This window comes from Gopherus evgoodei, chromosome 2 (genome assembly GCF_007399415.2).
Source record: "Gopherus evgoodei ecotype Sinaloan lineage chromosome 2, rGopEvg1_v1.p, whole genome shotgun sequence".
Taxonomy (NCBI): domain Eukaryota; kingdom Metazoa; phylum Chordata; order Testudines; family Testudinidae; genus Gopherus; species Gopherus evgoodei.
In genome coordinates, this window is record NC_044323.1 from 31,832,611 (window position 1) to 31,855,040 (window position 22,430).

General features: G+C 46.4%; 1 protein-coding gene across 5 annotated transcripts in view; it reads left to right on the top strand.

Moving 5' to 3' along the window:
* Positions 1-531: 531 nt before the first annotated feature.
* The window catches only part of MPP7 (membrane palmitoylated protein 7), a 360,464-nt gene continuing 338,565 nt past the window's right edge, over positions 532-22,430 (top strand). For 3 of the 5 annotated variants that reach the window (XM_030550282.1, XM_030550284.1, XM_030550285.1), the window contains exons 1-2: positions 532-631; positions 8,164-8,232. The gene's annotated coding sequence lies outside the window, so the exon portion shown is untranslated. The remainder of the gene's footprint in view (positions 632-8,163; positions 8,233-22,430) is intronic. The other 2 variants (XM_030550283.1, XM_030550286.1) reach the window with 1 other exon arrangement.

The following is a 22,430-nucleotide window of genomic DNA, read 5'->3' on the forward strand; positions in this document are numbered from 1 at the left end:
GACCCAGTCTCAGACGGGTTGCAGCTGTAATTTTACGTAGAAGGCCAAGAATTGCCAGTCCTGAGACTGGGAAATAACGAGCAGCGCTTGGTGCTCCCGGTCACATTCAGCAGCACAGAAGTTGAGGCTTCCCCAGAGTAAGGTTCAGCGAAGCCTACTCCCGGGTTGGGGCACACGGGCTACCTGACAGCTCCCATCCCATCGCCACTGGCCCTGACCCCACCCTCTCAGACGCTGCTTCCTACCTGCCGTCCCTTGACTGCAGGTGGGCGGGATAGAGTGGTTCTAAGCAGCCAATCCGAGCCACCCCTTCGCTTTACCTTTCTCAGCCAATGACAAGGCTGGCTTTGGTGGGGGGGGGGGGGGGGGGGGTAGGAACCAGCTCGCGCCATTCCGCGGCCAATCAGGAGGTAGCTTCCTCCCCCCCCCCCCCGTCGGCAGCTACGGGACTGGACGCTCCTCCCCCCGCCAGTTCCCCGCCCCTGAGGGGAGGAGGCCCTATCTGGCTCAGCCCCCAGCCATTCCAGGCGAGGCAGGAGGGGTGGTAGCTCGCGTGGGATTCTCAGCTAGAGGAGGCTGAAGCCGCGTCTGTCGCGGGCAGAGTGCGGAGGCCTCGCTGTGCTCAGTGCAGGTGAGAGCCGGAGCTGGAGGCCGAGCCCCGTTGGGCGCTGCCCCGGTTATTGGGCTGGGGGAGTAATGGCGGGAGGGGCTGCGAATGTGGGGCTGGCAAAGGGACTGAGACACCCCCTGCCCCGCGGGACGTGAGGGTCTGGGGATGCGCGCGTGGGCTTCCCGCGCGTGCCCCCAGCAAATCGGGTCAGGGACCTGTTTTCAGAGGTGGGGGAGGGGACAGGTGCGTGTGTGGGGACAGAGAAAGGGGCTGCCCCGGGGATGCCCTGAGGCTGGTGGGGGCTTGGGACCGGGGATGCCTGGAGGGGGGTCTGTGGGGGTCGCTGGGGCCGGATGCCCGGGGAGAAGATTGGTGTCGGGGGGCTGGGGACGTCTTGGGAAGGAGGTCTGTGCTGGGCTCGTGTGTCTGAGTTGTTTCGTAACGACTTCAGGGTTGATCAGGCTTGTTAGACGTGAGGTTTAATTTTTTGTCCTTATGCCCGTAGCTGGTGGTGGTGGGAAGGTAAGAGTGTCACCTGGCTGAGGAGTTGGGGTGTGCAGAGAAGGAGGCTGCTCCTGTGTAGGCTTTACATAAGTGGAAGTCAACGCAGGGGTGCTTTTACGGCAGCAGACTGGTACTGGTGTACGAGAGGCAATCTGTCGCTAAATCTGGATTTTATTTTTGGTGGTGAATGAGTGGGAAGAGTGAATCGTCTCAGTGTGGGCTGGTGGGAGGAGACAGGAGGGGTGAGCACCAGGCCCACTTGTCAGTTTGCTTGCAGGTTGGGGTGAGGAAGCATCCTTTGATTCCTGATTAGCTGCCCATTAAATTAGTATTTCCAGACAGATACGAAAGTCTTGTTTGTCAGGGAGCAGATTCCAAGATGTCACCAGTAATTCCACATCAGTTTGTTGACATGAGAAGGCAGAAGTTACAAGGAAATGCTCCTGTTAGTGTTGGGTAGATTGAATGTTTTGTTAGCACAAAGATTAAATGCTGTTCTACACAGCGAAGTCCGTTTTATTTTATACAGTATTCTTTTTATGAGTGCTTGTTTATCCTTTATTCAAATGATGCTTTATATTTTAAAGTGCTGTAATAGGGGGAGATGGTTGTAATTTGAATACTGCACTAATCTTTGTGTATAATATATTCATACCTAGCTCTTATATCTCAGATTTTCATCCATAGATAACAAAGTGCTTTACACCCAAGATCAGTGTCATTTCCCCCGTTCTACAGATGAGGAAACTTGAGATACTGGAAGGTGAAGTGAGTTGCCCAAGCTCACCCAGCAGGCCAGTGGTAGAGTCAGGAATAGAGCCCAGGTCTCCTGAGTTCCAATCCAGTGCTCTCTCCACTAGATTGCATTGCTTCTCCATGGCGTATGAACTATACATTTTACTCGATGGGTCAAAATGTAAGGGGAGGAGTTCCCTTAATTATGAATAGTGCTGCAGGCATTTCTTGTTTTAAAATGTAAGGCACCATTGGGAATAGTTAAGGAGAATTAATTTATAGAAAGTAATGGATGTGAATAAATCATTGAGTAACATCAGACTACATTGCTAAACCCAGGAGACCTATTAACTTTAATTTATAGGTCATTGGTACCATGAGGTATTTCTATGAATTGCTTAAAAATAGCTTTATTCACTTCTGTGAAACAAACTCCTTAAGGTTAAAATATGTGGACATTAATAAAACATACAGCAGGCAAGTCTTGACAGAGTTTATAAATAAGATTATTCACTTGTTCAGTTGTGTGCAAAGAGCGCAAATTGTGTTTACTGTGAGTTGAAAAGGGTGGCTAGTATACCCAACTTGAATTTTCTATGTTCTCTTTCCTGAAAACATAATTCTACCTTTATTTTAGTTTATAGTCATAACAAAGCATCTCCCTACATTTCCAGGCTACTCTTAGGTCAAGCCACAGACTTCTTTAATAGTTCATTTCCGAACTATTTATTCTAAAATGGTTGGGGAAACTTGAACGGCAGTAAGTAAATATTTTTCTGTCTGGAAAACTTACCACCTTGAACACATCTACTGACTTCACCATATTCTGATAATGGAGAAAATCAGATATTTTACAAGCCCATTTAAAAATAAAACCTCTTTCTTCAACAAGTAGACTTTTTCCAAGTTCACTAAATATATGTAATCAGCTTGGTGGCCATTCTCAATTTACATTGTTTGAATCCAATTTGTACTTAAATATTTTAATAGTTGATTAAAATCCATTGGAGCACTTCCCTAAAGTCTTAATTACTTTGTTCATTTTGTCGTATTTAACAAATAGAACAACAGTTCTTGGAAGGCTCAATTGCTCAAAGTTTTAAATGTCATTTAGTGAGATTTGTGGTTTTATCTTCTAACCCAGTTATCTTGATAAATGAAGGACCTCCTATCACAAGGATTTACTTACTGATGTAGCAGCAGGTTGAATAGAAATGTTTGCTGACTGTGTGTGTGTCACTTTTAAACTGAGTACAGTAGTTAGCATTTTTGGGGTACATGCAATATAAAGTCATCTGCAGTGTTGCTTTTTGTGCATTAATTTTTTTATCTGTTGCTTGTCGTATTTATAGAAGTATTTAGTCATAAATGAAATCTTGTCTGATATAAAGTAACATTTGCTTGTTTTGTTGGCTCAAATTGTCAAAAAGGACACAATCTCCCATTTTACTGTAGTTGGGAATTAATTTTAGCATTGAGCTAAATGATCCTAGGAGGATTGTGCAAAGCCTGCCTTCATTCAGAATGGTTAGCTATACCATGTTTGTAGTCTCCAGAGGTTGTCTTAAAGCAACACTTGATTTAAGGCCCTTCACTGTAAATTTTAATAAAAGAGTTGGTTTTCATTGTTGTTTGACATTTCAGTTAAAACTTCTACTCTGATTTAATTTTTCCTTGTTGTGTTCATAAGACAAACATTGTAGCACTGGTGTGAAGTTGAGAATGAGAGTGAAATTGTACTAATCAGTCTAATCAGAATGAAAATATGTAATCCGCCAGTATAGAGAAAAGTTAACTAGATTTTTTTGAGATTTGAGTCCAAGGTGAACATGTCTTCTTTTTTAAAATAAAAGTTTGCTTCATGTGTACAGGTATAGATGGAGAAAATAAAGCACTCTAAGGGCATAATGCTAATTCTGGAAACTAGTCTTCATACTATTCAAGTGTCAAATTTAGATACCGATAATTGGTATTTCAGAAGGACAAAGTGTAAAAATGCATACTTTGGAATATGAAAACAAGGGCAATAAAATACATCCATTTAAAAACTTTTTTGCATTTCTGGCAGGTCTTAAAAAGTTTACAGAACCCTGGCTATACTAGAGACTATGTCTAGTAGCTAGAGGCCATTATGAAAGCTGCAACTCCTCCTTAGCATTGTCTTGTAAGAACCAGCACACTCCTCTTTCCTGAGTGCCTGGGGAAGGGAGGGTGCTGGCACTGTCACTGGAATCTGCTGAGATACCCATCTCTTCTCTTGACCCTGGCAATTCAGGAGTTGTTTGTTTCAGACAATATCTTTTCAATATCTAATCTCTCCCTCCTTTTCAGCTCCCTCCCCACTTATTTGAAAACCCGGTGCCCTCTGCCCCCCGAGTCACTGACTCGCTTGTGGGGAGAAGGGAGCAGCTGGGAACTGTGGGCTCAAGAGGAGGCCCTATAATTCCAGGTGAGGGCAGTCATCCTCTGCACGAGGCTCGCTGTAGAACAGACCTTTGGAAGTATAGCAGGTACTATTACAATTTGTTCAGAGCAGTCTGTATTTGTTTTATTGGCGTATCTTTTTCTTTTCTTTGAAAGTTGCTTCAATGAATTCATTGTGGCGTTTTATGTCACTGGCTTCAGCCAGGCTCATACCGTGTAGCAGCCATGCAAACTTATACTGGCACAGCAGCATAACTTATTCCTGAGTCCTGGCCTGTAGTACATGTGCTGTTCCTGCTCTATGCCTCTTAAAAAGAGTTGCTGTGTAAGCGACTGGTCTCTGACTTGGTCGAGGGTGGTCAAGTAATGGTTGCATTCAGTAGGGGAGGTTTTTGGGGTGAGTGCTTGTTGTGAGAAGAGCTGCTGCAGCTTCAGCAACGTTCAGGATCTCAACAGGACAGGTATTTCCAGCTGTGGAACATCTCTCTTGCATGTTTGAGCCAGGCCAGGTGAGAGCCCATAGTTGCTGAAACTAGAGATGTGAGGGGTGCTACTGCACTCCCTGGCTTGTAATGGAAATCACTTCATACAGGGTTTACAGTTTGGCTGTCAACACTCCCACTATAAAAATTGTTCCAGCACCCCATGAGAGCCAGAGCAGGTTGAACATTTTCCTGCTTCTCTTAGGAGCTCTGCAGGTACCAGAACATGGGATTGGTTTTGGTGAAGATTAGCAGTGTGTCGGGCTGGCGCTACTTCCTATAAATTACCTCCAAACGCTCGTTTTTAATTCACTGTGCCTCAGTTGCATTAGCTATCTCAGGACTCTTTCCTCACTTCCCCAGTTGCTACTCTAGCCTTTTGAGGTGTAGTTTTCAGATCCACTCTTCCCACATGGAGCAGAGAAGCTTGGTGCCAGAAAGGTTCTCTGTTCCTAGAAGCGGGGTTTATTTGCTGTGCTAACCTAATTTGGCCTTTCATACACTTGAGAATTTTGGTGTTGCAATCACTACCACATGAAATACATTGTATGTCAAGACTTCTTACAGTGTTACATAGATGTTCATATTGCAGTTGATACGGCATTTCCTTGGAGCAAGGCTAGACACTCTTGCCTTTCATTGACACTACATCATTGCAGTATCAGTACAGACAACCAGCACTGGTATCAATACAATTAGGCTTCTCAGTGCAGTGCTCCTGCCAGCCCAGAACATTAGCTCAGTCACCATTTAAATTGGGTGCATGTAGTTAGGGGAGTAGTTCAGGTTGTATTCTGTGGCTTCAGCTCTGTCCGGTTCTCTCTCCATGGCTGCTTTCAGTTGCTTCACCTCCAGAGCAGCATGAAAGGATGCAAGAATAGAATTAAAAATAAGGCCTTATTTAGGACTTAAAAAAAATTCTCTAAGGAATTAATCTGGAGAACAAGGGACAGAAATCAAAGGCCGGTTAGCAGACACACGGCCACATACAAGCAAGCACTCCTCCCTCTGTATTTGTTTTATTGGAATATCTTTTTCTTTTCTTTGAAAGTTGCTTCAGTGAATTCATTGTGGGATTTTATGTCACTGACTTCAGCCAGGCACATTCTGTGCAGCAGCCCCGGTGCTATAAAAAACCCCGCGAGCTCCCAGCGCTGGTGCACTGTTTACACTGGCACTTTACAGCACTGAAACTTGCAGTGCTCAGGGGGGTATTTTTTCACACCCCAGAGCGAGAAAGTTGCAACACTGTAAAGAGCCAGTATAGACAAGCCCCAAGGAGTCCGTCTCCCTCATCAGCATTTCCCATGCTCTATATCAGGGGTTGGCAACCTTTCAAAAGTGGTGTGCCGAGTCTTTCTTTATTCATTCTAATTTAAGGTTTCTTGTGCTGGTAATACATTTTAACGTTTTTAGAAGGTCTCTTTCTGTAAGTCTAGAATATATAACTAAACTATTGTTGTACGTAAAGTAAAAAGTTTTTTAAAATGTTTAAGAAGCTTCATTTAAAATTAAATTAAAATGCAGAGCCCCCTGGCTCGGTGTCCAGGACCTGGGCAGTGTGAGTGCCACTGAAAATCAGCTCGCGTGCCGCCTTCGGCACCTGTGCCATAGGTTGCCTGCCCCTGCTCTGTATCATAAAAAGAGAACATAGCTAAGAGGTACAGAAAAGCTGATTTGGTGCTCTCCAAGTAGATCCACTTCCACTTAGCGCTTCATTATCCACTTGTCCTATCCCTCCAGCCCCTGAGAAGAGGTACATCCTGCAGGGTCCACATCACATTGCATAATTTTTTTTTTTTTTTTTAACAGTGGGTACGATAGAGGGACGTTGGCTTGATCATATAGGGAGGATGTGAACTCCCTCTGGGCCTGGCTCCTCCCATCTTTGGATCCTAGGGAGATGGAAAGCATTAGCTTATTTGCTTTTATTTTGCATCTCAGTAATTTGAAAGAATAGTAGAATTAAAATGAAAAGAGAAATCAAGCTTATTGCTTTTTTGGCACTGGTAATCAAGGTGTTCAGCATAGTAAGGGGATCCAGGGTCTGAGTCGCTCTGGCAATTGATCAAGGGGAAGCTGCTGATTCTCCATTTCATTTGTTAAGTCTGTTCCCTGCCCCTCATGGTGCATGAGTTAGTGCTAGATAGAGTTGCTTGAAGCATCCATTGGAACAAACATTATGTGAATGGGTATAAAAGTACACTGTATAATAGACATTATGAAGTAATCCACAGTGCTATAGTGCTTTCAGGACTTGCTGCTTATGGATGGGCAACCACTGTGTGCACCTGAATCAGGATAACTAGTATTGATTAACTATACTGATGCAAGTTGCAATAGCACAGTTATTTACTATTTGTATTACAGTAATGCTTGGAGGCTGGAGTGTCACCGCATCCACTGAGGAGGAGGGAGGCAGTAACAATGGACAGTGAGGCTGAGGCAGTTTCTTCAGTCAGCTGGGCTTTGCTATAACATTTGTCTTGTACGTTGCATAATACAAAGGGGTTGAGTAAATGAATTCAATATATAGTTTAAACTTTGTTATTCAGTATCACTAAGAAAAGGTAGGTAGTTCAGCAATCTGTAACAAATAGATAGTTGTGTACATGAATTGCTGTGACTTTAGAGTTGAGAGTGTGGAGCAATTTAAAAGCCAAGAAATAGCCACTTGATGTATTGATTACAGGGTTTCCTCTTAAATCCTTGGAAAACATTCCAGCTCTGTTATGCCAAACATATAACTGTTTCTGGATAACTATGTGCACTATACTAATTCCAGTGTTTTCAAAATTATCCCCTTACTTTCCACAAGTGGAGCATGGCATTACCTGCAGTTGGCAGGGAATTGAGCAGTTGTAGAAGTACAAAATGAAGTGTCCTAGAGGATTTATCTTTCCCAGTGGAGGAAGGCTTTCACATGAGAAGTTTCCAATTAAGATTTATATCTTACTATGTGTGCTACTGTTAAAAGCAAGCATATGAAATCTTGTTAATGTTTTGACTACTTGCCTGTCTTGAGTGATTTCACTGAGAAGCCGCTGAACCTCTATTCAGCATTGTTAGCTGATGTGTAGTTCTGCATTTAACCAGAGTCATGACATGTAGAGTCTTATGGGACAAAATTGGGCCTGGGTGGTTTTTAGATACATTTAAAATCTAGGCAATTTAAAGAGTCTCTCCAGCAAACAAGAGTTCCTCTAAGTTTTCATACTTCTTTGAGAAGGGGAAAGCCATCCTTTTATTTCTCGGTGCTTAAAAAAATATGGTTTAAATACCATAAAATAGAGCTCTATAGGCTCTTTATTGGTATGAAAAGGAAAAACAAATGTTTAGCGAGTACTATCAACTCTCAGGCTAGGACAGATGTCACAGTAGTATTGGGCTTTTCTGTGTTTATTTCAGGCTCAGAAGATGGACTTTTATGCATGTTCCCCCTTTGGTGGTATTGTCAATCCATGTTGAATACTGAGAGTAAGTTAATCTTCCAGATAAATTGATTGCTTGATAACTACTTTTTGAACCATTGCTTTCTGATAACACAGGATTGGATTCAAATTTCTTTATTAATCTGTTGTAAGGCTCTAAACATAACATTATGGATTAGTATTGTCAACTGTTTTAATTGTCTTAAACATTTGTTTAAAGTATCACAGGTGATTTATCTCATGAGTTAGGATGCAGTCCCTGACGTGTTAAACTTGCAATGGTCATGATAGAACATGTTGCAGTGGGGAACACTCCCATTTTTATGGTACAAAGTTCCTCCAAAAAGGAAATATCAACTACATCAACATCTGCAGTATATCATATTGCAGTCTGCCATCATTGTGCTAATACTAAAAACTGTAGTATGAAAATATTCATTACAGTGCCTGTCCCTGCAGAATTGTTTTAGAACTATTTGTCTTCAAATTTGCCAGTGTGTCAATTCAATTTTACCTAAAGAGATTACAGAAGTTTTCCTGCATTCATAATAACCGTTTTCAGTACTGATCTCCGCTTCTAAAACTGGAGTCATTCCAAATGGAATGGAGTTCCATGTGGATCTCAAACACACGGAACTACTGTTTAATAAGTTATATTATTCACACAGCATTATTATATAGTCCACAGGTGGCCAAACCATGGCTCGTGAGCCACATGCAGCTCTTTTACAGTTAAATTGTGGCACACAGAGCTCTCCACATCCTCCCTGCCCATTCTCTGTCTACCAGACTGTAGGGGGGGAATTTGGGTCTTCTGCCCTGCCGCAGTGTGGTGAGGTTAGGGACTTCTGCCAGAGATGAGTGTTGCCTGCTGAGGGGGCACAAGTTAAAGGACCCTCCCCACCCCCCAACAGCCTGAGTCATGATTCCCCTTGCCCTGCCCCCTTTCCCCCCAGAAACTTACCAGCAGTGGCCACTTGCAGCTCCCATCTCTTAGCTTTACATGGAGAGGCAGTGGAAAACATCTGGAAGTTACAGGGAGGGGCTGCTGCTTTAGGCCTGTGGGGAGAGGCACCAGCAAAAGCAGCAGTTTTCCTTGCAGTTCCCAGCTGTTTGCCATTGCCTCTCCCCAGCTGTAGTGTCCAGCTTTCTGGCTCCAGCAACTGCCGTGTAGGGAGGGAGCCCGGCAGCACCATGTGACCAGGTGGGCCCAGCAAACCCTGGCAAAAATTGGGGGAGGCATGTGACCTCCCCCACCCCCTCCCCACAATCTCTGGCTTCTGCCCAGTGTGGTGGAGAGTCTCAGGGCTTCAGCTCCGTAGGGTGTGCCTGCCAAGGCTTGAGCCTTCAGCAGGAACGGGCTGAAGTCCTGAGCCCCAGCAGGCACGTCCCAACTCTCGAACTTCTGAAGATTGTCGTATGTGGCTCAGAGGGTCATAAGTTTGACCACTCCTGTTGTATATCATGAATAATACCTTGCTAGTTATATACTAAATACAGCAGATTATAAATATTCTGCGGTGTTCACATGCACAAATGAGAAACAGCAATTTACAAAATAGTATTAAACTGCAGACACGCAGATGATAAAACATTGCTCTTTTCATCACTTTGTCTTTATGTTGTATACTGACTTAGGATTCGGCTACACTTGCAGGTGTGCAGTGCTGAGAGTTAAAGCTGTCTTCGTACAGCTGTGTAGGGAAAGCGCTGGAGTGTGGCCACACTGACAGCTACCAGCGCTGCAGTGTGGCCACATTTGCAGTGGTGTTGGGAGTGTTGCATTATGGGCAGCTATCCCACAGAGCACCTCATCCCATTTTGGTGCTGTGGGTTGTGGGAAGTGGGGGAGGGTGCGGGTCATTCTGCTTCCTGTCCCAACGCCCCATGATGCATCGCTTCACATCTTAGCAATCCCTGTTTTTCCGTTCACGTTTGGCGCCATCTTGACTCTCTCAGCTGTTTCTGTGCAGCGCAATTTCTGTAGGAAGTGGAGCCCGAACTGTTGAGGAGTATGCTGATGAGTCTTGCCAGCACATCACGTTTGGCAGTTGAGCTATTCCTTAAGATCCAAAGTGATGAGGAGTCTGACGATGATAGCGAGTCACCTGACGCACATGACACTAAATTGCTTCTGGCATTCACGGAGATGCTCAGCACCGTGGAACGCTGCTTTTGGGCTCGGGAAACAAGCACTGAGTGTTGGGATCACATCGTCATGGAAGTCTGGAATGACGAGCAGTGGCTGCAGAACTTTCGGATGAGAAAAGCCACTTTCATGGGACTGTGTGAGGAGCTCGCCCCCACCCTGCGGCGCAAGGACACGAGATTGAGAGCTGCCCTGCCGGTGGAGAAGCGGGTGGGTATTGCAATCTGGAAGCTGGCAACTCCAGACAGTGACCAATCGGTTGGGAACCAGTTTGGAGTGGGAAAGTCGACCATTGGAATCGTGTTGATGCAAGTTTGCAGGGCCAGTAATCGCATCCTGCTAAGAAGAACTGTGACTCTGGGGAACATGCAGGAGATTGTGGATGGCTTTGCACAAATGAGTTTCGCTAACTGTGGAGGGGCGATAGATGGGATGCATATTCCTGTTCTGGTACCACCCCACCTAGCATCTGAGTATGTTAATTGGAAGGGATATTTCTCTGCGATTCTCCAGGCGCTTGTGGATCACCGTGAGTGTTTCATTGACATTAACACAGGCTGGCCTGGTAAGGTGCATGATGCATGCATCTTTCGGGACACTAGCCTGTTCAGGAAGCTGCAGGCAGGGACTTTTTTCCCAGACCAAAAGATCACAGTAGGGGACGTCGAAATGCCCATTTTGGTCCTTGGAGACACCGCTTACCTGTTAATGCCTTGACTCATGAAACCGTATACAGGGAAACTTGACAGGAGCAAGGACCAGTTCAACTACAGGCTCAGCCGGTGCCGAATGACTGTGGAGTGTGCATTTGGCTGTTTAAAGGGGCGCTGGCAATCTCTGTATGGGAAGCTAGACTTGGGGAAAGCAGCATCCCCGCTATTATATCTGTGTGCTGTACCTTCCATAATATTTATGAAGGGAAGGGTGAAAGATTCAGTCAGGCATGGACCTCTGAGGTTCAATGCCTGGAGGCTGAATTTGCACAGCCAGAGAGCAGGGCTACTAGAGAGGCCCACCACAGGGCTGCGAGGATGAGGGAGGAATTTGAGGCTGAAAACCAACAGTAATGTTTGGTGCCTTGCACAGGAGTGAAGTGCAGTGGTTACCATGTTAGTAGGAATCTGTGTTTCCTAAGCTGATTTGCAGTGCCTATTTCTTTCCTGGGCTAAGGTATCTTTGACTTTCTGCAATAATAAAGACTGTTTTCAAAGCCAAGAAATTCATTTACTGAAAAAGAAAATAACTTTGACAGACACACAACATTTTGGGAACCTAAAAGGGCAGGGGGGTTGGGTGGGAAACTGTACAGTCATAGGTTTGAATATGTCCTGTCTGTAGTGCTGTGCAATGACTGCTGCACTTCAGGATGCATATACTGCATGGTGATGGGAGTTGAGTGCAACGAGTAAGGGTTGTAGTTCTCAGGGCTGTTTGGTGAACGTACAGGTGTTGAAGGCAGCTGGTGGCAGTAAGAACCTGGATGCTGGGGAAGGGGATTTGGAGCTGACATTGGGGCACAAGGGAAAGAGCTTTGGGACGGGGGGTGGGGGAGGGGCAGCGTGGTAGTGCTCTGCCTGCATGGCTACGAGTGCCTGGATAGAGTCTGCTTGGAGCGCCAAGATGCTTATCAGCTGCTTTATGCTTTTCTTCCTGGCCGCTGCGTTTTTCTGACAGATCCTGCTTTCCCTTTCCCTCCAGTCCTGCACTTTTTGATTCTGTGACAGAGTGATCCATAACTGCTTGCAGCATGTCTTCTTTGCTTTTTCGCGGCTTTTTCCGGAGGTTTTGGAGTCTTTGAGCTGTTGATAACATGGGCAGCCAAGATCTCAAGGTTGCTTGTGGAAAGACAAAGGCAACACTTAACAGAGGCAGCATTGTTTATATCAGACGGTTATTCTCACACAGTGAAGGAGTTTACAGTCTTCATAATAGCATAGTTTTCCCATACCAAAGAGAGCGCACATAACCCACAGGAGCCCCAAAATGGTGAATAAGGGGGACTGATTGCTTCAAGGCTGTACTGTCCTCGGGGTTTCTGTACTTTAGGGAAAATAAACTGCTGCAGGGGGCACCTACACTGAAAACTCTCCCAACATTTTCCATAGGAGTTGATCCTGGAAGATCTCACTGCTGCGGGTCACCTGGGAAGAGCGGGAGGGTCTTCTACAGCAATGCGGATTCCGCCCCGGCCCCTATGCAGCTTGTCTGTGTCTTGCAATGGTCCCCCCACCCCTCACGGTACAGTGGCGCGGACGCATTAGCCTGACTGGGACAAGGACCACAGTGGCTTTCCCAAAAAACTTGCGCAAGCGCATTGCCCACGCTATTCCACATCTAGGTGTGCATGTAGCCCTAACCCTTCCTCCTCTCCCGAAAAATTTCCGTCCTGAAAATAAACGCCGCTTACTGGGAATGCGCTTCTCTGTTTGTCCTCCACCAAGTACTGGCTGCTGCGACTGGCTACCTTCCTCCTGGCTTGAGAAGAGCTCCTAGCTGCATGCCTCCAGGGACTCCGAGGTGTCTCCTCCACCCCAGTACCCTCACTCTTGGTTTCCTCCTCCCCTGCTCCTCCTCCTCCGCTCTGAAGTGTCCATCGTGGTCCTCGGACTGGCGGTGGGGTCACCCCCAAGTATTGCGTCCAGCTCTTTGTAAAAATGGCAGATTGTGGGGTCAAACCAGAGCGGTGGTTTCCCTCGTGGGCTTTGCAATAGGCACTCTGCAGCTCCTTCACTTTAAACCTGCACTGCAGCGTGTCTCGGTCATGGCCCCTTTCCAGCATGGCCCTTGATATCTGCCCATAGGTATCGTAATTCCTACTGCTGGAGCGCAGCTGGGACTGCACAGCTTCCTCCCCCCAAACACTGATGAGGTCCAGCAACTCGCCATTACTCCATGCTGGGGCTCGTTTGGCGCGTGGAGTTATGGTGACCTGGAAAGATTCACTGATTGCACTCCACACCTGGCTGAGCAAACAGGAAGGGGATTTTTAAAATTCCTGGGGCATTTAAAGGGCGGGTCACCTAAGGCCAGGGCAGTAGAGTTCGAACTGATGAGCAGAGTGTGGCTGAACAGGCATTCTGGGATACCTCCGAATATCTCTGGAGGCCAATAACAGCGCTTTTGGTGACCACACTGGTGGAGCAGCGCTGGTCATTGTTCCCCAGGCCAAGGTGGAGTACAGCCAGCGCTGTAGCCAGGGACATACAGCGCTGTATGTGCCTTGCAAGTGTGGACGGTGAGTGAGTTGCAGCACTGTAAAGCCACCACCAGTGTTGCAACTATCCAGTGTAGGCAAGGCCTAAGTGGCAAAATAGAGTTGGTCAGGCCTGTCAAGACAAATTTAGGGCTCCGGTACATCGTGTTTGCTGGGACCTCACTCCATCCTGTTTCACCCTAGGGCACGCTTTACTGCAGATGGGTTCAATAATATAGTTATCTACAACAGAAACTTTCATTAAAACAGTATTTTTTTAAATATGGACTCAGTTGTAAGAAGCTAATGTAAGCTGTGTTTAATTGTCTGTTCCATCAGGTTACGAAAAATGCTTAACTAGATCTAACAATTCCCTTTTTTCCCTAATAGATCAGTCTATTCCCATCAATTCAGTCCCCTGTCAATTCTTCCCATCCAGCCTCACCTCTGCTCCTGGGATTCTTCACACTTCCAGAGGTGGAGGTTGGAGCCTCAGGAGGAGGGTCTCCAGCCCACTCTCCCCTTCTCAGGCTCAGGGTGGCAGCCTGAAGTGCTCCTCCCTTCTCTTCCCTTTCCTCTTCCCAGGCACCATATGCTGCAGGGAGGGAGAGGAGAGGGAGCAGAGGAGCTGTCTCCACCCACAGGGTGGAGTGGATATCCCCTGAGCTATCTCTCTCTTCTCCCTGCCTCCCCACTCCCATCCTGCTAAAACAGGGGAGGAGGAGGGGCAGGAGAGGACAGAGCACACTGTCCTGTTCCCTGCAGCAGCTGTAATTGGGAACTGCTGTTTGACTGGTGCCTAGATCTGGGCAAATTTCCTTGATGCTGGTAACACGGTGCTGGATTTTGCTTACCCTCAGACCATCAACTATGAAGAGTGTATACAAGTCAGGCTCAGAAAAAAAAAAAAAAAGAGGGAAAGTAGAGAAACTGCAGAACAAGAAGCAAGGAAAAGAACTCTAGAATATTTTGGATGGAAACCAGGGCATGGCGAAGGAGAGAATGATGATGGTAATTCTTTGAGATCTGTATCAGTGAGAGGAGGAAGAATATTTAGAGGATAAGGAGGATGAACATGAATCACCTCATTTTTCTGTTAAGAACCTTCTTTCACATGCAGGGCCTGTAAAACAGGGTGACATAAACAGATTTGTGCTTCATAACTGCAAGAGAAAAATCCACCCAGAAAGCGATACCTAAGGAAAGCAGTTTCTCTGTGTGCTTCTATCCTATAGTTTTTGAAATGGAGAAAAAATTGAACTGGATAACAGTGATGTGGCATGCTGTTTATTGCATTGCATATTGACTTTTCCCTAGGATGCAGCAACTCAAAGTGTTCTTCCTATCTTAGTCCTGCTAACTGGGTGGACTGTGGATCACAGCTGCATGAGTGGCAGGTGTAATAGACGAGGGAGGATAAGCCTCCCCTGGTGCAGCCACCACCCAACCTGCCACTGGATGCCTGGGCCATGGTGGCCCTGCTTGCGCTCCGTCTCTTTCTCCTCCTTGCTCCGTCCCTTCCCTGAGGCCCCCGCCACTGCCTGGTGAGTCCCTTCTCACTTCTGTCCTCCACTCTATCACTCCTCTCCTTCACCGTCCTCTCCTGCGAGACCCTGTTGCTCGTCGCATCCATCCTCACCCCCCCACCCTTGTGAGCAGAGTGGAGGAGGGGAGAGACATGGCAAGGGGTTGCGGGGTCTGGGTCCAGACAGAGGTGGAATGTGGGCGGGGCTGCAGGTGGAAGAGGCAGGACGGGGAGCTGGCCTCCCTGAGGGAAGCTTCATCCGCCTACCATGCACAGCTGTGTAAACAAAACCCGACAATGGAAAAAGCAATGCACGGATAATATGCTATGTGAAATGGATGAATGCAAGAAGATGATTAAAAGATGATAAAACCTTCCACTCATTACTGAAGACAAATTTTGCAAATGAAAAAGAAAAGTGGAATGAAACTCTGAAACACATTTTAGATGTTTTATTTCTTGAAGAATGAGGATTAGTTTTCTGTTGCTTGAGTGGCAAGCTGGGTGATAAATCCAATGGCAATTTCTTGGCTGTTACTGAGTTGTTAGCCAAGTATGATTGGATTTTGAGTAATCATGCTGATAATGTGAAAAAGGCACAGGCGCAACATCAGAGAGTTCAAATGCGCTACTTATTACATGAGCCAAAATTAATTTATTCAAGAATGCACAGGGAAAGGTGTGAAAACAGTCTGAGGTGAAGCTGAAGAGGCCAACTACTTCTCAATAATTTCTGATGCAGTCAGATAGCTCATGCAAGGAACAAACACTATTGATCAGATACATTTATCAAATACCTACTGATAACTTTGTGATTTAGGAGTACTTTTTTGTGCTGCAGAGACTTTACCAAGAAGACTGCTGAGGAAATAGCGGAAATGATTCACAATACCATAGATGAACATGGATTAGATTTCTAACTGTTGTAGTCAAGTTTATGATGGTACTGTGCCAATATGGCACAGCAGGCCTCTGGAGGTCAGGCAATGCTTCAACAGAGTCCCCGGGCACATTTTTCTCCGCATGGATTGAACACTTTGAACTTGGTTTGTGCTGATTCAGCTGAATCATCAATTTATTGTATTACACGCTTTGAATACCTTCAGCCATTGTACAGTATTTTCAGAGCATGTCCAACAGCAATGGGAAAATCTTGATTCATTCCATTTAATGTCAGTTATGTAGTGGCCTGGGTGTATTGATTGTGTACATGTTCTTCTGCCAAGAACCTGAAAGGCTTACAAATGGCATTGAATGAGTTGTCTGAATTAAGCTTGACTGCCAAAACCAGAAGTGATATTGCTGGACCGGTAATACACATATAGTTAAATTTTGATGTTTTACTTTCCTCAGTTTGGCTGAAAATTCTAATCCCCTTCAATGAATGGAATTTGGTCCTTCAGCATGGAGATCCTATGCTTGATGTTGAAAGAGACAGCACTGAGGACTTCTCACTGAACTGGCACAATTGTGAGAGAAATGGAATTAAATTTATGATGAATATGTTGCAGCAAAAGTTTGGTATTGATTCTCCAGGGGCAATACGCCCATCCAAAAATAAAAGTGTTGGTGCAGGTAATCAAGACAAGCCTGTAAAGGACACTTTTCTAGGACAGTGTTTTCTTTTACATCAAGTCTCTGTTGTAGGTGGCCTCAAAAAACAGTTTGCTGCACTTGTAATATATCTGTCAAAAAGCAGAATTTCCATGGATCTTCCTTGAAAAGGTTGAAGTTGCCTTCCATGCCTTTCAGCATTCTGAATCTTTATTGCACTATCTCTGGTGATATAAAAGAGGAATTGGTGTTTTGCAGTCGCGTTTGCAAAGAAGACATTAGCCAAAAATACTGTTGCCATTTCACTGACTAAATAAACTGCATGAAATCTCTCTGAAACCTCTGCCCCAACCTGATTGTTGCACTTCATCTATTTTGCTGCATACCAGGCTCTGTGGCCAGTGTAGAAAGATCTTTTAGGGTATGGCTACACTTACAGTTTTGCAGCGCTGGTAGTTACAGCTGTGTTAGTACAGCTGTGTAGGGCCAGCGCTGCAGTGTGGCCACATTTACAGCACTTGCAGCGCTGTTGGGAGTGGTGCATTGTGGGCAGCTATCCCACAGATCACCTCGTCCCATTTCGGCGCTGTGGCTTGTGGGAAGGGGAAGGAAGTGTGAGGGTCTTTCCGCTTCCTGTTCCAACGCCCCGTGGTGCTTTGCTACACATTTCGAGCAGTTCGGCGGCATTGTGATTCTGCAGCGCGATTTCTGCGGTTTTTGTTATAAATGGAGCCTGAGCTGCTGAGGACCTTGCTGATGAATGTTGCCAGCACATGACGCATGGCAGTGGAGCTATTCCTTCAGCTGCAAAGTGAGAGTGACAGTGACAGTGAGGAATCAGACGATGATATTGAATTGCCTCACGGTGAAGACAGTAAATTGCTTGTGGCAGTAACAGACTTGCTCAGCTCCATGGAACGGTGCGTTTGGGCTCGGGAAACCAGCACTCTGGTGAGATCACATCGTCCTGGGACGATGAGCAGTGGCTGCAGAACTTTCAGATGAGAAAAGCCACTTTCATGGTACTGTGTGCTGAGCTCGCCCCTATTCTGCGGCGCAGGGACACGAGATTGAGAGCTGCCCTGCCAGTGGAGAAGCCGGTGGCTATTGCTATCTGGAAGCTGGCAACTCCAGACAGCTACCAATTGGTGGCGAACCAGTTTGGAGTGGGAAAGTCGACCGTTGGAATAGTGTTGATGCAAGTTTGCAGGGCCATTAATCGCACCCTGCTAAGAAGAACTGTGACTCTGGGGAATGTGCAGGACATTGTGGATGGCTTTGCAGAAATGGGTTTCCCTAACTGTGGAGGGGCAATAGATGGGACGCATATTCCTATTCTGGCACCACCCCACCTGGCATCAGAGTACATTAATCACAAGGGGTATTTCTCTGTGGTTCTCCAAGCGCTTGTGGATCACCGTGGGCGTTTCACTGACATTTACTCAGGATGGCCTGGAAAGGTGCTTGATGCACGCATCTTTCGGAACAGTGCCCTGTTCAGGAAGCTGATGGCTGGGACTTTTTTCCCAGACCGCAAGATCACAGGAGGGGACGTCGAAATGCCCACTGTGATCCTTGGAGACCCTGCTTACCCCTTAATGCCCTGGCTTATGAAACCATATACAGGGAAGCTTGACAGGAGCAAGGACCGGTTCAACTACAGGCTGAGCCGGTGCAGAATGACTGTGGAGTGTGCTTTTGGCCGTTTGAAAGCCCGCTGGTGCTGTCTTTATGGGAAGCTAGATTTGGGGGAAAGCAGCATCTCTGCTGTTATATCCACGTGCTGTACCCTCCATAATATTTGTGAAGGGAAGGGTGAAAGATTCAGTGAGGAATGGACCTCCGAGGTTTGACGCCTGGAGGATGAGTTTGCTCAGCCAGAGAGCAGGGCTAATAGGGAGGCCCAGGAAAGGGCTTCAAGGATTAGGGATGCTTTAAGGGAGCAATTTGATGCTGAGATCCAACAGTAATGTTTGATGCATTTGATGTGCTTTGCTTTACCTTGCTGTACAATATTTCCCACTTCCAGCAATAATATAACGTAGTGAAAAAGAAAAATAATCCTTTATTCAACATACAGTACATAAAAGTCAAGGGGGTTGGGGTAGTGGACTGTACATTCACAGGTTTGAATATGTCCTATTTTGGTCACTATTCAATATCTGCTGCACTTCAGGATTACTATGCTGCAGGATAATGGGGGTGGAGTGAACAGGGTAAGAATTATAGTTATCGGGGCTGGTAGGTCATCGTACAGGTGTTAGGGGCAGCTGGGGATAATAAGGAACTGGCTGCTGGAGAAAGTTGTTTTGTGGAAATACTGGGGAACAAGAAAGAGGGCTTTGGGAGGGCTGTGGGTTACAACGGTACATATTTGTCTGCATGGCTATGAGAGACTCGACAGACTTAGTTTGGCGAGCCAGGAGGCTTATCATCTGCTTTGTGTTTTTTTTTTTTGGCAGACAATTCCTTTCTCCTGCTTTCTGTTTGCCTCCATTCATGTACACTCTGTCTCCATTCATACATTTTCTCTCTCCATTCCTGTGTCTTCCTACTTTCTTTGTTGTAGTGACTCATAACAGATTTGATCAATTCCTCTTTTGATTTTCTGGGATTCCGTCTCAAGTTCTGCAACCTACGTGAGGCCGGTGATCCGGCTGCAGTAGTCAAGGTCACTAGAAAAAAGAGAGATAGAACCATGTAATACACAGAGGCTACATTGTTTATTATCACACAGTGAAGGACTTTTTAGACTTTTGGTAGCATCCTTCTCACATACCTCACATAACACAGAGAAGGCAGGGAAGCTAAGTCATGGCGAGCAAGGAGGTGAGTGGTTTTCCCCCGATTTCCCCTTGGGAGTGGGAATTGACCAATGGGTCACTAGGGTTTATCTGCAATGGGTACAGGAGGTAGCTGGTGTCCTGAAGAGGGGACAGTAGTGAACAGGAAGGTGGTGAGCTGCTTGGGGGGGGGGGGGGGGAAGGGTTGGGCTTCGGTCCGCGTTCACGCCGTCCTGCTGGGGGGGGGGGGAAGCACCGCGGTGCTGGATGCCTGCTTGGAGGGGGGGGGGTGGGGAACACCGGAGCACACCGTGGTGCTGGATGCCTGCTTGGAGGGGGGGTGCATAACACCGGAGCACACCGCGTGGATGCCTACGTGCTGGGAGGGGAGGGGGGTTAACAACAGAGCGCAATGGGCTGGGGAAACGCGAACCTGGCGCCCTGCACTCAAGTATCCCTAAATTCTCAACAGGGTTTCCTACTGCCAGACATATCACTGCTGCGTGTTACCTGGGAAGAGAGGGAGGGTCTTCTACAGGAATGTGGATACCGCCCTGGCCCCTATGCAGCTTGCCTGTGTGCAGCCATTGTCCCCCCACCCCTCGCTGCACAGTGGATTGGACGAGTTAGCCTGACAGGGACCACGGTGGCTCTCCCAATCAACTTGAGAAAGCAAATTGCAAACGCTCTTGTTGCAACTTTTCAAGAGATTACCGAGGCAGATTACAGAGACTTGATAGAGCAAATCAATGGGCTATTCCACGTTTAGGCATGCATGCAGGCAGCCATAACCAAAACCCTCCTCCCTCTCCCAAAACATAAAAATCTACTTACCCCGAGCACGATCCTCAGTTTCTTCCTCACCATCAACTTCCTGCTGCTGCGACTGGCTAGCTTCCTCCTGGCTTGAGAAGAGCTCCTGGCTGCATGTGTACTGGGACTCCGGGGTGTCTCCCTCCACGCCAGTAGCCTCACTGTCGCCGTCCTCTACAACCTCCTCCACTTCTCCCTGCTCTGAACTCTCCATCGTGCTCCTAGGATTGGCAGTGGGGTCACACCCAAGTATGGCATCCAGCTCCTGGTAAAAACGGCAGGTCGTGGGGGCAGCTCCTGAGCGGCGATTTCCCTCACGAGCTTTGCAGTAAGCACTCCTCAGCTCTTTAATTTTGACCCTGCACTGCAACGCGTCCCATTCATGGCACCTTCTCATCAAGGACTGCGATATCTGCCCATAGGTATCATAATTTCTCCTTCTGGAGCGCAGCTGTGCTTGCACAGCCTCCTCTCCCCAAACACTTATGAGGTTCTGCAGCTCTGCATTGGTCCATGCTGGGGCTCGTTTGGTGCGTGGAGGCATGGTCGCTGAGTGATTGATTGCACTCCACACCTGGCTGAGCAAACAGGAAGGGGATTTTTAAAATTCCCGGGGCATTTAAAGGAGGGGTCAGGTGAGCCCAGGGCAGTGGAGTTTGCATGATTACCAGAGAGGCTTCTAAGGTATGCTGGGATACCTGCTTATGCCACAGAGGTCAGTAAAAACGCTGGTGGGTGTCTACACTTGCTGACCAGCGCTGGATCACCAGCGCTGGATCCTCTACACCCGAGGCTCGACCGGGTGTACAGCCAGCGCTGCAACCAGGGAGTTGCAGCGCTGGCTGTGCTGTGCAAGTGTGTACACATCCTAAGTTGCAGCTCTGTAACCCCCTCACCAGCGCTGCAACTCTGTAGTGTAGCCAAGGCCTTAGTGTGCTCAAATGTGTGGATAACTGCCCTCGTGCAGCTAGGGGTCAGTCAAGAGTTAATGGCCTATCAACTCTTGCAAAGTGGTCTGGAAGATTGGTCAGTTTCAATTATATTCATTCATTTGCTAAGAAAAAGGCAAGAAAAGCACCATTATAAGTTGAAAATATTAAAATAAATCATACAGAAACTTACCTTTCTAGCTTCTTTACTGCATTATCACGAACAGTTTTCTTTTTGCTTATATTTAGCTGGTACTTCAGTCTTGAATTCATCGTTTCTTTGCTTGTATTCATCAGTCACATTTATTTCTGGAGATACCAGTACTTTATTCACACAGACTTTACAGACTTTTTGAGAGCTCTCTGAGCTTGGTGCCCTGATACAGTTGTCCTCCCTTCTACCCTACTTGTCAGCCCTGGAGGTGCCTCAATATCACAAAAAAGGAACACTGTCTTAAATCACTTCTCATTGGTGCTCATTGAAGAAAGAGCCTAACATTTTTTCTAATTAATTTTAACTTCACATACAATTTTAAAGTCTGTCATGCTCTTTTGAATTGCTTTGGTTTGTTGCACAGATGGTCTCTGTTTTAATCACTGTTAGCTCTTCTGCAATATTCTCTTCTAAATGATGCTATGACGAGTTGCCCTCCTTTGGATGCCACCTGATGTTCTGAAATACCACTGAGCCTGTCTATTATGCCAGCCTGGGCACTCTTTTTACCTGTGTTGCTGAACCAAGCTATTAAGCTTCCTCCAGTGCACACACAGGCAGGGCCACACCAGACTGCAGAATGAAACAGACACTGAGATTAGTTCTGGAAAGGCTCAGCTTAAAGGACTTGTCCCAGGATGCTAGTGTCCACCTCCCTTGGAGTGCAGACCCAAAGATATATTATGAAATTCGCCTCCTATCTCAATGTGGAGGAAGGTATGCACAACCTCATACCCCCCCATCCCCCTTCAATTATGAATTGTGCACATGGCATTATGTGATAAATTTATTAACTACAAAACGTGAATTTTAAGTGAATGTAAGAGATAAGACCGAACAAAGATTACTGAGCAAATAAACCAAAGTATGCAAGCTAAGTTCAATATACTTAAACAGGTTACAAAATGAAATTTCTTATCCTAAATGTTGTTTTAGGTAGGTTGCAAAGTTTCTGTGGTTCAGAGTTCCAGTTATATTTATCTTTGGACTGGACCCCTATCTCAGTCTGGATGCCCCCTCCCCCCTGCCTTCCCTTTAGGTGGCTTTAGCAGCCTTTCTTCTTGGACAGACAGGCCATGGAGAG